Source organism: Lissotriton vulgaris, chromosome 7 (genome assembly GCF_964263255.1).
Source record: "Lissotriton vulgaris chromosome 7, aLisVul1.2, whole genome shotgun sequence".
Taxonomy (NCBI): Eukaryota; Metazoa; Chordata; class Amphibia; order Caudata; family Salamandridae; genus Lissotriton; species Lissotriton vulgaris.
Genome location: NC_141695.1, coordinates 306039115 through 306054040, shown reverse-complemented (window position 1 = coordinate 306054040; position 14926 = coordinate 306039115). Strand labels below are relative to the sequence as shown.

The 14926-nt window shown below is 43.2% G+C and overlaps 1 long non-coding RNA gene across 1 annotated transcript; it reads right to left on the bottom strand.

The window, feature by feature from the left end:
- Positions 1 to 10529: 10529 nt before the first annotated feature.
- LOC147701429 (uncharacterized) lies at positions 10530 to 13015 on the bottom strand. The gene is made up of 3 exons (XR_015297178.1): positions 12208 to 13015; positions 11729 to 12113; positions 10530 to 10959 (listed from the first exon to the last, which is right to left on the bottom strand). It is a non-coding gene; the product is annotated as an uncharacterized LOC147701429 (long non-coding RNA).
- Positions 13016 to 14926: the final 1911 nt, after the last annotated feature.

Below are 14926 nucleotides of genomic sequence, written 5' to 3'. Positions count from 1 at the left end.
GTTATGCATGGCATATTTTAGTTGTCTTTTGTTCAGGAAATATTCTACGGCATGTAGGCCCTGTTCATGCTCAATGCATGTGTAAAGACTTGTTATGTCTAAAGTTAAAAGTACATGAGTAGGTTGGCAGTCTAAGTTTTCCACTTTTTCAATTAAGTCTGAAGTATCTCTAATATATGACTTCAATGAAAGTACGAACTCAAACAGATAATGGTCCAAAAATTTGGAAAGATTCTCAGTTAATCCCCCTATGGAGGAGATAATTGGTCTCCCTGGAGGATTATCAATGTTCTTATGAACTTTGGTTAGGTGGTAAAAAGAAGGCAGAATCGGATTCACAGTTTTTAGAAATAGATATTACTCCAGTTCCAACATCTGCTTATCGTGCCATTTTTTTAGCAGATCATGTAAGGTGTCAATGCTCAAAAGATAATCCTTTTTGGTTATCATAGCATAGCAGGTTGTATCTTGTAATTGTCACATGGCTTCTGTCACATATTGTTCTCTCGACATAATGACAATGTTGGCTCCTTTGTCGGAGGGTTTACATATGATGGATTTATCCTCCGACAAACCTTTTATAGCCAATCTTTGTTCTTTTGTGATATTGAAATTTTTCCGTTGGAGAGTTTGTTCTGTCCTCATGGTCATCAGATCCCTGATAACCGCATCAGAAAAAGTGTCAATGGCATCCATAGCGGTTTGCGGAACAAATTTAGATGTTGGTTTGAAGCCGCTTTTGGGTGCTTCCTGATCAATTTCAATATTGGCTAATCTCTGTGTGAGAGTATTGGTTGTCTTGTTTGTTTCCGTGTGACCCTCTGATCTCAGGTATTGCAGAACTTCACATGCGGTCAAATCATTGACGGTGAAAAGATCAGTGTCCTTTTTGTGGTTTCTCAGATGTTTGACTTCTTTCGCAGTTGGTTTGACCTTGAAGAACTTATGTAATTTGATCTTTCAGATGAATTTATAAAGATCAATCCTGGTTTGGGTATATTCCATGTTGCTGTTTGGACAGAATGTAAGTCCCAATTTGAGAACGGATTCCTTCGCAGGTGTTAGGGGTCTGTGGGACAAGTTCACTTTAGTAAGATGGTCAGATGCAGTTACCATCTTCCTCTTCTCTGACTCCTGGTTACTCTCGGAGTTGTTTTGCTTGCCCGCTGCCTCTTCCCCTTCCAGCCACCACGTCTGGTTTGGCTGCCCCTTCTGGAGGTTTGTTTTTGCCATCTCTCAGCCAGCTTTCCCTGATTACTTTGAATTCCTGATGAAAGGGAGTTTTAGTAGACGTTGTTTCGGGACCTGCTATTTCATCGCCAGATATCTCGCTTGCAGTGGCATCTGAGTCGGAGGTTTCAACTCTTACTTCCGGTGATGTTCTTGGCATCTGATTTTTTCTTGCCAGATCTTTCCGTGGCTGGTCATATTTTTTGGAGAAGGTCAGGACCCTGCCCATCGCGTAGTCCCGTTCGTCACGGTCAAATTTTTCCTGCTTTCTCATTTTAATCTTCATTTCATATTTCTGTAATCTTTTTTTCATGGCTGCCCTTAATTGTTCTTGTTCTTATTTGTCTGTATTTTTTGAGAGTTGTTCTTCCATCTCCTCAATTTCCTTTACCACCTTGTCCCAATCACTCCATGCAAACTGGACTAAGATTTCAAGCATCCCGTTGCATGAGTTGGCTATATGTGTAGCCCATGTTTCCAGCAGGAGGGGGGTCAGGATTTTCATATGCAGGGACAGTAAAAATTCATAATCCTCTAGGCACCCTTTGTACCTCGATATATCCCTGCAAAGATGTCCCCCCCCCACCATTTACGTAATTCTCGTTCGTAGAGTTTTTCCAATTTCTGGAACTGAGTTGTTAATGTATTTGTTGCCTCTGTGTTCACCTTTGAAGGCGGTTTTGAAATGTCTGGGTTTTTGTTTTTGAAAATGTCCCCAGCCGCATCTCTGCGTTCAGACATATTGAACATGTTCTATTCGTTTTCAATTCTATTGTGCTGTCCCGGTCCCGGGAAACCACACTCTACTGATGCTTACTTGCTGTAAAACCCCTCGCTATGCCGTCCGTTTTTTTAGTCAGAACCCCTCGGAAGTTAAAGTTCAAAAGCAGGCTTACCGCGTGTTGCTTTCGCGGACTCCTGCACTTCCCGGTTGTTCGATCTGAAGTGGGTTTGGAAAGAGGGGAAACACTTGATCCTCCTTCAGCCTCCACAATAACGGCGGTGCACTCGTTCAAATTTATCCAAGCTCCTTTACACCGGTACCACGAGTTACTCAAAAAGCGGGTGCTCTTTCGTGGCGGTGTCCCGCGTAACAATGACAGCTCCAATTCCTCTGCAATGCCCAGCCGGTGTCAATGCTCACAAGATAATCCTTTTTGGTTATCATAGCATAGCAGGTTGTATCTTGTAATTGTCGCATGGCTTCTGTCACATATTGTTCTCTCGACGTAATGACAATGTTGCCTCCTTTGTCAGAGGGTTTACATATGATGGATTTATCCTCCAACAAACCTTTTATAGCCAATCTTTGTTCTTTTGTGATATTGAAATTTTTCCGTTGGAGAGTTTGTTCTGTCCTCATGGTCATCAGATCCCTGATAACCGCATCAGAAAAAGTGTCAATGGCATCCATAGCGGTTTGCGGAACAAATTTAGATGTTGGTTTGAAGCCACTTTCGGGTGCTTCCTGATCAATTTCAATATTGGCTAATCTCTGTGTGAGAATATTGGTTGTCTTGTTTGTTTCCGTGTGACCCTCTGATCTCAGGTTTTGCAGAACTTCACATGCGGTCAAATCATTGACGGTCAAAAGATCAGTTTCCATTTTATTAAAATGAAATGCACATTCAAAGATGGCGCGCAAACTCGAATGTTTGTTGTAGTCCCTTGTTTGTTTCAATGACCCTAAGTCAATATGCATAATAGCGCCGCGCAATACGTTCGGATGTGAACACTGACAAAGGGATTTTTTCCCGATACGCGTTTGTTCTTGAAATAAACCCTTGCTGAAAAGCTGAAAAACTCCGTGAGTGCTGTATTTCTCCTGACCAGGCTGGGCATTGCAGAGGAATTGGAGCTGTCATTGTTACGCGGGACACAGCCGCGAAACAGCACCCGCTTTTTGAGTGACTCGTGGTACCGGTGTAAAGGAGCTTGGATATATATATATATATATATAGCACAGCTGTGTAATTTCAAAATTCATTATAGGTTCTGCAACAGCTGTGCAGTACATCCATCGTACTATTTGTGAAACAAAAAACAACAAATACATCTATCTAATCATCTTTCAGCAGTCAAAATACTCTAATGTAGTCCCTAGAATGGTAATTGGGTATATCAATTCAAGTCACAGTTTTGAGAGACCTAGAGTACAGATCTAATGTGTACATATCTACACACATATACATATCTACATTTATACACACATATTCTCTGGTCACAACCTCCTATTTTCCCAGATGCACTACCAGTTCTCCACTATTCAGGCCCCTCAGTGATTTAGACATAAGATCTATAATATATCTGGATTCTAGGCATCGTAATTTACTTAGTCTATCGCCCCCCCTGATGTTATTGGGGATGAAGTCCAGACCAAAATACTGCAATTTGCTTCTGTAGCTCTGATGAAATTCAGTGAAGTGTCTCGTGACAGGATAGGCAGGGTCAGCTTTATCTATTGCCCTTAGGTGTTCTAAAATCCAGCTCTTTAGCTGATGTATGTTGCTGCCTAAGTAGCACAATCTGCAGGGGCAGACTAAGCAGTAAACAGCATAGGGTGTGCTGCACGTTATAAATGTACTGATATCTTTCGATCTTCCTGTATCAAGTAAATTATATAACAAAACCAGTTTACTTGCCGCGCAGGCTTTACACCTGCTGCAGGGGAAGAAGCCTTTCATTTCTTTCAGAGTCCCTGCTCCTGGTGTAATCTTCTCAAGGTGACTTCTTACTAACACATCACGTAAAGACCTTGCTTTCCTGAATGTGACCAGGGGATGTGCTGGTATATCATCCTTGATGATGGAATCTGTTTTCAAGATATGCCAGTTTTTACGGAGCATCTTTCTGAGATAGTTTGCTTCCGAGGAATAGTGAGTGATCATGCGAAATTTACCTCCTGTTGTACTTGCTATGTGTTTAGATTTATCCAACAGAAGTTGTGTTCTGGGAATCTGTCTTACTCTCCTAAGGGTTTTCTCGAGAGAATCATGGCTGTAACCTCTCATCTTAAATCTACTGATGCACTCTGAGACAGCCGCCTCAATAGTCCTGATCTCTAGAGCTATTCCTCCGTAATCTCAGAAGCTCCCCATACGGAATGCTCTGGATCAATTTTGGAGGATGGTTGCTTGCTGTTGGCATAGAGGATCGAGTTGGCAGCTGCTGGTGTGCGGAAGAGTGCAGTGTGTAATCTACCATCATCAATAAACACCCTCAGGTCCTAATAGTCCACTGCCACTGGACTAATGGTACCCGAGAAGTGTAGATTGTACTCGTTATCATTCAGAACATCGATATACCGATGAGCCATGTCCATCGCCCCTTGCCACACGATGAACAGGTCATCGATATACCAATGCCACTGAATTACTCTTCCACTGTCCTGCCCCTGATACAGCCTGGGCCCCCACTCCTCCCACCAGCCAATGAACAGGTTTGCATAGCTGGGGGCAAAGCAGGTGCCCATAGCCGTACCAGATATCTGCCTAAAGAATTGCCCCTCAAATAGGAAGATGTTATTAGTGAGGCAGAACTCCACAAACTCAAGTATCATCTCATTATGTTGAGCAAAGCGCAACTGACTTTGCTCCAAATAATACCTGATGGCAATCATACCATGCTCATGTTTTATACTGGTATATAGACTCGTAATGTCTAATACCATGAGTAAGTAACTCGAATCCCAAGAGATATCAGTGATTTTGTTCAAAAAGTCTTTTGTGTCTTTAGTATACGACTGAAGTTGGACTACAAAAGGGAACAAATAATTGTCAACAAACATAGACATATGTTCCGTTAGACCATTCACAGAGGACATGATAGGCCTGCCAGGTGGATCTAGGCCATTCTTGTGCAATTTCGGGAGATGGTAGAAAGTCGGGATAGTTGAATTATTACTACGTAAAAACAGATGTTCATCAGTCCCTAACATAGATCTATCATACCATGTCCGCACTAGCGTGTCATATACCGCATCGGTATATATATATATATATATATATATTGTCGCTCCAAGGTTGTCCACCTTCGAGTAGCACACGAGCAGCAGCTTGATTTATGTGTAGGTGAGGACGGGGATCCGCTTGTAGATGCCGCTCCGTAATGGATCTGCCCGACGCGTTTCGAAGCTCCATATGCTTCTCTTCAGGGGCTTTAACGGAAGCGGTGTGCGCAACCGCTAACCCACTTCTCCATTTTCCATATGACACACCCACCAATGAGAGGCTCAAATGAGACTGTGTATTATGGGAAGTGTGGTGCGGAAAGCACACAATCAAGTCCTGTATGGACCCCGCAAGTGGGCCCATCTTCGATCCCGTGTACGGCTGCTGTTTCACTTTCGTGACCCCCAAGGATGACGGGGTGGTGTATACTCCGTGGCTGGACGGCCGCGTATAAATTGTCGCTCCAAGGTTGTCCACCTTTGAGTAGCACACGAGCAGCAGCTTGATTTATGCGTAGGTGAGGACGGGGATCCGCTTGTAGATGCCGCTCCGTAATGGATCTGCCCGACGCGTTTCGAAGCTCCATATGCTTCTCTTCAGGGGCTTTAACGGAAGCAGTGCGCGCAACCTCTAACCCACTTCTCCATTTTCCATATGACACACCCACCAATGGGAGGCTCAAATGAGACTGTGTATTATGGGAAGTGTGGTGCGGAAAGCACACAATCAAGTCCTGTATGGACCCCGCAAGTGGGCCCATCCTCGATCCCGTGTACGGCTGCTGTTTCACTTCCGTGACCCCCAAGGATGACGAAGTGGTGCATACTCCGCGGCTGGCGGCCGCATATAAATTGTCGCTCCAAGGTTGTCCACCTTTGAGTAGCACACGAGCAGCAGCTTGATTTATGTGTAGGTGAGGACGGGGATCCGCTTGTAGATGCCGCTCCGTAATGGATCTGCCCGACGCGTTTCGAAGCTCCATATGCTTCTCTTCAGGGGCTTTAACGGAAGCAGTGCGCGCAACCTCTAACCCACTTCTCCATTTTCCATATGACACACCCACCAATGGGAGGCTCAAATGAGACTGTGTATTATGGGAAGTGTGGTGCGGAAAGCACACAATCAAGTCCTGTATGGACCCCGCAAGTGGACCCATCCTCGATCCCGTGTACGGCTGCTGTTTCACTTCCGTGACCCCCAAGGATGACGGGGTGGTGCATACTCCGCGGCTGGACGGCCGCGTATAAATTGTCGCTCCAAGGTTGTCCACCTTTGAGTAGCACACGAGCAGCAGCTTGATTTATGTGTAGGTGAGGATGGGGATCCGCTTGTAGATGCCGCTCCGTAATGGATCTGCCCGACGCGTTTCGAAGCTCCATATGCTTCTCTTCAGGGGCGTTAACAGAAGCGGTGTGCGCAACCGCTAACCCACTTCTCCATTTTCCATATGACACACCCACCAATGGGAGGCTCAAATGAGACTGTGTATTATGGGAAGTGTGGTGCGGAAAGCACACAATCAAGTCCTGTATGGACACCGCAATCCATGGGCGTGCCATATGCATAAATTACGGGAGCAGAGCCTGTCCTGCACTCATCTAAAATTGTCAGCCTCTGAGGAAGAAGGAAACTTTGAAACGCGTCAGGCTACCGTAAATTCAGCTGTTTGATTGACCACCTGACGTCTCTCTCCATACCAATAAAGGCTCTTTCAAGCACAGTGATGACTCGAGCGCTGCTTTACTGAGGGACAATTTTGGAGCGAAATATATATATATATATATATATATATATATATATATATATATATATATATATATATATATATATATATATATATGTTTAAGCAAAAGCCTTTGAGCTTTGAAGAGGGCTACTCACACGATGTCTGCCTTCCAGCCTTACTGCCCTGCAGCACACATTGCCAGCCTTCATGTTTCAAATAGCCAAGTTCGACGCGTTTCAGGGCCAACGCCCCTTCCTCATGAACTGCGCATAAAGGGAGATGAAAAACACACTGTTCTTTCCTTTTCCGACCTTTATTGAGGGAAAAAAACGCCTACAGTGGGCGTGGCAGTAGTTGTAAATACCAGCGGAATGCTGGTTAATGCAGTCCAAAGTCAGTGGGTCCAGTGTTTCACCCTGAGTGGGCTGAGTCCCTTTACTGATTGATGCGTTATTTTCCTTAAGTAGGAGGAAGGTTGGCATTTGCGTGCTGAAGTGATATTGACATCGTGTACTTCAAACGAAAGGGAAACAGTTCCTTTTCAGAAGCGCCTGCCTGCTCCTGCTGATGTAATTGGGAACAGAAGTGGTGCCCCTCTCCCACGGCCAAAGGTAGCCGTGCAGGAAAATGTTTAAGCAAAAGCCTTTGAGCTTTGAAGAGGGCTACTCACACGATGTCTGCCTTCCAGCCTTACTGCCCTGCAGCACACATTGCCAGCCTTCATGTTTCAAATAGCCAAGTTCGACGCGTTTCAGGGCCAACGCCCCTTCCTCATGAACTGCGCATAAAGGGAGATGAAAAACACACTGTTCTTTCCTTTTCCGACCTTTATTGAGGGAAAAAAACGCCTACAGTGGGCGTGGCAGTAGTTGTAAATACCAGCGGAATGCTGGTTAATGCAGTCCAAAGTCAGTGGGTCCAGTGTTTCACCCTGAGTGGGCTCAGTCCCTTCACTGATTGATGCGCTATTTTCCTTAAGTAGGAGGAAGGTTGGCATTTGCGTGCTGAAGTGATATTGACATCGTGTACTTCAAACGAAAGGGAAACAGTTCCTTTTCAGAAGCGCCTGCCTGCTCCTGCTGATGTAATTGGGAACAGAAGTGGTGCCCCTCTCCCACGGCCAAAGGTAGCCGTGCAGGAAAATGTTTAAGCAAAAGCCTTTGAGCTTTGAAGAGGGCTACTCACACGATGTCTGCCTTCCAGCCTTACTGCCCTGCAGCACACATTGCCAGCCTTCATGTTTCAAATAGCCAAGTTCGACGCGTTTCAGGGCCAACGCCCCTTCCTCATGAACTGCGCATAAAGGGAGATGAAAAACACACTGTTCTTTCCTTTTCCGACCTTTATTGAGGGAAAAAAACGCCTACAGTGGGCGTGGCAGTAGTTGTAAATACCAGCGGAATGCTGGTTAATGCAGTCCAAAGTCAGTGGGTCCAGTGTTTCACCCTGAGTGGGCTCAGTCCCTTCACTGATTGATGCGTTATTTTCCTTAAGTAGGAGGAAGGTTGGCATTTGCGTGCTGAAGTGATATTGACATTGTGTACTTCAAACGAAAGGGAAACAGTTCCTTTTCAGAAGCGCCTGCCTGCTCCTGCTGATGTAATTGGGAACAGAAGTGGTGCCCCTCTCCCACGGCCAAAGGTAGCCGTGCCGGAAAATGTTTAAGCAAAAGCCTTTGAGCTTTGAAGAGGGCTACTCACACGATGTCTGCCTTCCAGCCTTACTGCCCTGCAGCACACATTGCCAGCCTTCATGTTTCAAATAGCCAAGTTCGACGCGTTTCAGGGCCAACGCCCCTTCCTCATGAACTGCGCATAAAGGGAGATGAAAAACACACTGTTCTTTCCTTTTCCGACCTTTATTGAGGGAAAAAAACGCCTACAGTGGGCGTGGCAGTAGTTGTAAATACCAGCGGAATGCTGGTTAATGCAGTCCAAAGTCAGTGGGTCCAGTGTTTCACCCTGAGTGGGCTCAGTCCCTTCACTGATTGATGCGTTATTTTCCTTAAGTAGGAGGAAGGTTGGCATTTGCGTGCTGAAGTGATATTGACATCGTGTACTTCAAACGAAAGGGAAACAGTTCCTTTTCAGAAGCGCCTGCCTGCTCCTGCTGATGTAATTGGGAACAGAAGTGGTGCCCCTCTCCCATGGCCAAAGGTAGCCGTGCAGGAAAATGTTTAAGCAAAAGCCTTTGAGCTTTGAAGAGGGCTACTCACACGATGTCTGCCTTCCAGCCTTACTGCCCTGCAGCACACATTGCCAGCCTTCATGTTTCAAATAGCCAAGTTCGACGCGTTTCAGGGCCAACGCCCCTTCCTCATGAACTGCGCATAAAGGGAGATGAAAAACACACTGTTCTTTCCTTTTCCGACCTTTATTGAGGGAAAAAAACGCCTACAGTCAATCAGTAAAGGGACTGAGCCCACTCAGGGTGAAACACTGGACCCACTGACTTTGGACTGCATTAACCAGCATTCCGCTGGTATTTACAACTACTGCCACGCCCACTGTAGGCGTTTTTTTCCCTCAATAAAGGTCGGAAAAGGAAAGAACAGTGGCCCACATGCATCATTGTCTGAAATTGCGTTTTCTTATTTGCGATCGTGAAGGAATCGCATTTAAGAATTCGCATATTGCTATTCATCATTGTTTTATTTATTTTTTTGCGATTTCCTGTGAATCGCAATGTAGTGCGAATCGCTTCAAAAGTGCGATTCCTTAAGTGCGAATTCGCATTTTCCGAAATCGCATTGTGCGAAAAACACCACATGATGAATTCCATTACTGTGATTGCCAGGAAGCCAGTAAAGCAATCACAGGCACCTGTGAAGTTGTTTGAAAGTGGCTCTTGCAGTTGCTTACGGAGTCTGTTTGGAGAGGTTGCTGCTGCAGTTCGTGTGCGTCACTTTCGAGGACAAATACAGATGGAGAATCCAGTGGAAGATGGGTCCTCACGAAAAAGGAAAATTAAGTTTTCTGACAAGGAACTTGAAATCCTAATTGAAGAGGTGACTGACAGGCATGATCAACTTTTCGGAAAGTTGTCGCATAAGGTGCCTGATGTCGTCAAAAGAAACATTTGGTTAAACATTCAAACGAAGGTAAATGCTGTAGGTGTGGCCCACCGTGAAATCAGTAACTTACAGAAAAGGTGGTACGACTTGCGCAGTCGTGCAAAGGAGAAGATTGCCACCAGAGTGAAATCTGCAAACAAAACAGGAGGTGGACCCCCTAAAAACATACCTACTACCCCGTTGGATGAGCTTGTGGAAGGGACACTTTTGACCGAGGCAGTTGTTGGTGTACACAACATAGATACGTCTGATCTCATCACCCCCTCTGAAGGTAAGTGTTTTGATGAAATGGTTTCAAACGTCAATTTTTTTTTAAAATTGTGGCCTATTGCAACGTGGCGTGGGAATAGGCAAAGTGTTTGTTAGCGTTAACCATTTACTCTAGTCATTTCATTTACAGAAGTTGACAGCTGTAGATCACAAACATATCCATCATTTAAGCAATGCATCTTGGGAAATGTAGTTTTTGAAAGTATGTTGTTGGTTCAAATATATCTTAACACACCGCGCAATGTCAATGTTGAAGAAATCATGTCAAGGAAGCAAATAGTCATTTACAAAGTTTGTATTTAATGGAACATTTGAAAGGCAACATAGTAAGTAAAATATATCTTTCACCTTTTCCCAAACTAGAATTACTGCAAGAATTGATTGAGCAGGATTTGCGGGATTTCGGAACCCTTGAACTAAATGTAAATGAAGAGGCAAACAATCCCAGTACTTCAACTGCAAATGTGCCAACAAATGAGAGACAAAGAGTACGTCAGTTACTGCAAACTGATTCAGAAGAGGGTGGCAGTCAAAATGTACATGAGGCAAGAACTGATCCCACATCAGCAGTCACCAACGCAAGGCCTAGTAGGCGAAGAAGGCAAAGACAATTTTATCGACGACGTCCAAGAACAGCAAACTTGGCCACATTTGAAGACGGGACATGTACTGGCAGTGTTGTAGAGGATAAAATTTTGAAAATACAGCGCCTGCAAGGTAAAGATGTGAGAGTCATTAAAACACAAATTGGACATATGTCTACACAACTTGTTGCAATTCACAGCTCCATGAATAGGATGGTGGAGGCATTAACAAAAGGGCATGAGACAACTGCAAAAAAACTGAACCGGATTGCTAAATCTTTGGAAAGTCTGTGTACTGTCATGACACTGCAACAGAAGGAAAGTTCTAATAGGCACCAGAGGCATATGACCAGCGTACTTGGTCAGAATAGACAGTTGTCTCGTATATCCAATTTTGCGGCAAAAATAAGCAATCAAAATGTAGCCATGCACGACAAATTTAATGCCATTTTGGGAGACGTTTCAAGGGGTATGTTGAGAGTGAATGATGTAGTCCAAGCTACAAACAATTGTGAACTACCAGGGCTTTCAAATTCAAATGATAACAGTTTAGAGGGATCACAAAATGTACAACCACCAGAGTCTTTGAATTCTTGTACAAGACGTAGTAATCGGAATGTTAAAGATGGTAGCAAAGTAGATTTGGTGAAAAGTAAAATATCTGGAAAGGCTTTAGGTCTGCGAGGGCGTAAGAAGTAAAATTAATTGTACATCATGAAAACATGACTGTTAAAAATATGTAGTATTTTCGAACATTTTGCAATTTATAGGTTTCAGTTCAGTACAAACATGTAATGAGTGTATTTGGTTCATTGTTTATAAACTACTTTGAAATAACTACATATTATGATCTATACAACACACTTGATTTACTTTGAAAAATAAAGACTTGCACCTTCTTCAAAAATAATTTTGAGTAATCTCTGCTCTTCTTCTCCTGCCTTCTGCTGCTTCTGGTCCATGTTGTCTGGCTGGGGGTTGCTGTGGTTGATTTTGAATTGGTGGTAGGAGATCTTCTTCATCCAAAAAAATCCCTCTCTCTGTTGCCATGTTGTGTAGCATTGCACAGACTGCAACAATTTTACAGCATATTTTTGGATTATACTGCAAACTTCCACCTGTTTTATGCAGTATGCGGAACCTTGATTTTAAAACACCAAAGGTCCGCTCAATCACATTGCGAGTTGATTTGTGAGCTTGGTTGTAATGTTGCTCTTTTCGAGTTGCTGGGTTGAGGTACGGTGTTAAAATATAAGAACGGACACCATAGGCACTGTCACCTTTTAAAAAAAATTAAAGAATAAATGTAAGTTGCAAACCTGTTACATTATTTAAATTTCGGAAAAAGTATATAGATTTGTATTTCATATTTACCAAGCAAGTAGCCATCTCCAAACTGTCCAGCAAGAAGTCTAGCATGTATTGCGCTGTGCTTAAAGATGAAAGAGTCATGGGCACTGCCAGGGTAACTAGCCACTATGTCGGTGATAATGGTATTTGCGTTGCAAATCACTTGAATATTAAGAGAGTGAAAAGATTTCCGATTACGGAATATGTACTCATTTTCTGAGGGAGGACATATAGGTACATGTGTCCCATCCACACAGCCTATTACATGGGGAAATTGTGCCAAACTATAAAAATCAACTTTGGTTTTCAACAATTCTTGTTGCGTCGTTGGAAACTTAATATAATTCCTTATTCTTTGTAACATAGCATCCAAAAAAGAATTAAAAAACCGTGAAAGTGAACTCTGGGACACACCACCAGCAATGGCTACTACGCCTTGAAATGAACCAGAAGCTAGGAGATGTAGACAGCATAGGACTTGTACATGTGTGGGTATTGCTTTTGTCCTCCGAGTCTCCCTTTGCAAAAAAGGATCTAAATCATTGATTAAATCTATAATTAAATCACCAGTGAGACGGTACCTATCATATATCTGATCATCAGTTTGGCCAAGCAAGGTTATGCGTAGTCTAAATATTCGTTCTTGGATCTGCCTTCTCCTCAATCCTGCTGCTACTCTCAATCTGTGGCGCCGTGCCAAAAAGAAAAGCGCAGCCATCCTCCAATGATCCTTGAGGTTGTGTGAAGCCCAACAAAAGAGTGAACTTTGAGGACAGCTGACTTATATACTGTGGCTGTCAATCAACAAGGCACTTGTGATATGTGTACAGCTGAAAAGACCAATGAAAACAAATGTGAGTATGAGAAGTACACTTAACACCCAAATGGCACTCAAATGTTCGCATCTGCGATTCATGAGGATAAATCTATCATGGTAGTAACAGCATTAATGTTGTAAAATATAAGTCCAAAAGTTTCACTACCGACATATCACAAGAGTAATGTGTTGGGTTTTGACATTATCTGCACGTCCATCCTGTTACACTTCAATATGAAACACACCATTGGGTGCATATTTGGGGACACACGCCATCAACCAGTCCCATACTTTTACATATATGGCCTGCATTACATCATTTCATGACAATCAGTAAGTCTACTTCCACTTACGAGAAGGCCCAATAGAGCTGTTTCCATGAAGAAAACTAGTTACCCAAAGTCTGCGAAAAAATAACACCAAGTCAGACTTCTTCTTATTTTAGGTAATGCAATTTGCGATTTCCAGTAAATTCGTACTGTGCGAATTTTGATGCATAGCATACAATCGCAAATAAAATGCGAATCGCATGAATTGCGAGATATTTAAGGAATCGCAAATGTACTTGCGATTCCTTAAATTGCGAAAAATGATAAAATTTTCATGCATCGCAAATACTTCATTTGCATTCGCAAACGGGTGTATAATGCGATTCGCAACGATTGCGAATGCAATCGACTTTGATGCATGTGGGCCAGTGTGTTTTTCATCTCCCTTTATGCGCAGTTCATGAGGAAGGGGCGTTGGCCCTGAAACGCGTCGAACTTGGCTATTTGAAACATGAAGGCTGGCAATGTGTGCTGCAGGGCAGTAAGGCTGGAAGGCAGACATCGTGTGAGTAGCCCTCTTCAAAGCTCAAAGGCTTTTGCTTAAACATATATATATATAGATATATATATATACATATACATATATACACACCATCCCACTCCTGCAAGGAATAAGGCACGTACTCAAGGAAGTTTGTATTTGGCCTAAAAAGAGATGCGATTCGGCTTCACTGAAGCCTTTGTCAATTAAATTGCCGCCATACATCTGGGAGTATATATAGCCCTTCCCCCCTCATAGATATTAAAGAAATACTTTTTTGAATAACCATGCTCATGGCAATCAAAAACAAAAACACACATCGGAAAAGATCTAAAGCCTATGATAACACATTATAATACTGTAACTCTTAAATGCTGGTTGCAATTATATTTTTTACTTGATTACTGCAGAGTGCTTCAACAGTATGTGTCCATCACATCAATGGGCCATGTTGCATTTCCGAGCATGTGCGCAAAGTAATTTCATCACAAGCCTACAGGGGGAATACCTTTGACCTCATTAGCATACGACAACGACAATTTCTCTTTAAAAAGTTGTCCTTCACATGATAAAACAATAACACGATATTGTACTAATGTATAAAACTCGTGCTGCAACTGTTAAACATTGAAATTGAGACGTGTTCGCTCAAGTGCAATACTTTGAAATATTGACTAATAACCGGCATGCAGTCTATGGACTGGAAATGTGAAAAGCAGGCGCCAGGTGCTCACGCATGAACGCTATGGTGTGAATCATCACACTTACACCGTACTAACTAATCACTGTCATCCCACTGAGTTAGATTGAGTCAATTGTGTGATGTACGGCTAAATTGCCTTACTCCTGATGAACGGACTACAACTTCCATAGTTCAGTGTGGCAGTATGATAACAGTCACAAGTTCAAGGGCAGTGATTCATATGAAAGTTACTATAGGAGCTGCCAAATGCCGTTGCCAATAGTCAAAATAATGCAGCACTCATTAACGATGGCAGAATGAACACAACCACGAGGTCGGATGAGACCAATAAACAAAAAATAGTATTGCCAAACGTTCCTCATCGCCTCAGCATGTAATGTAATGTAATTGCCCATTTATACCGCGCTACAATC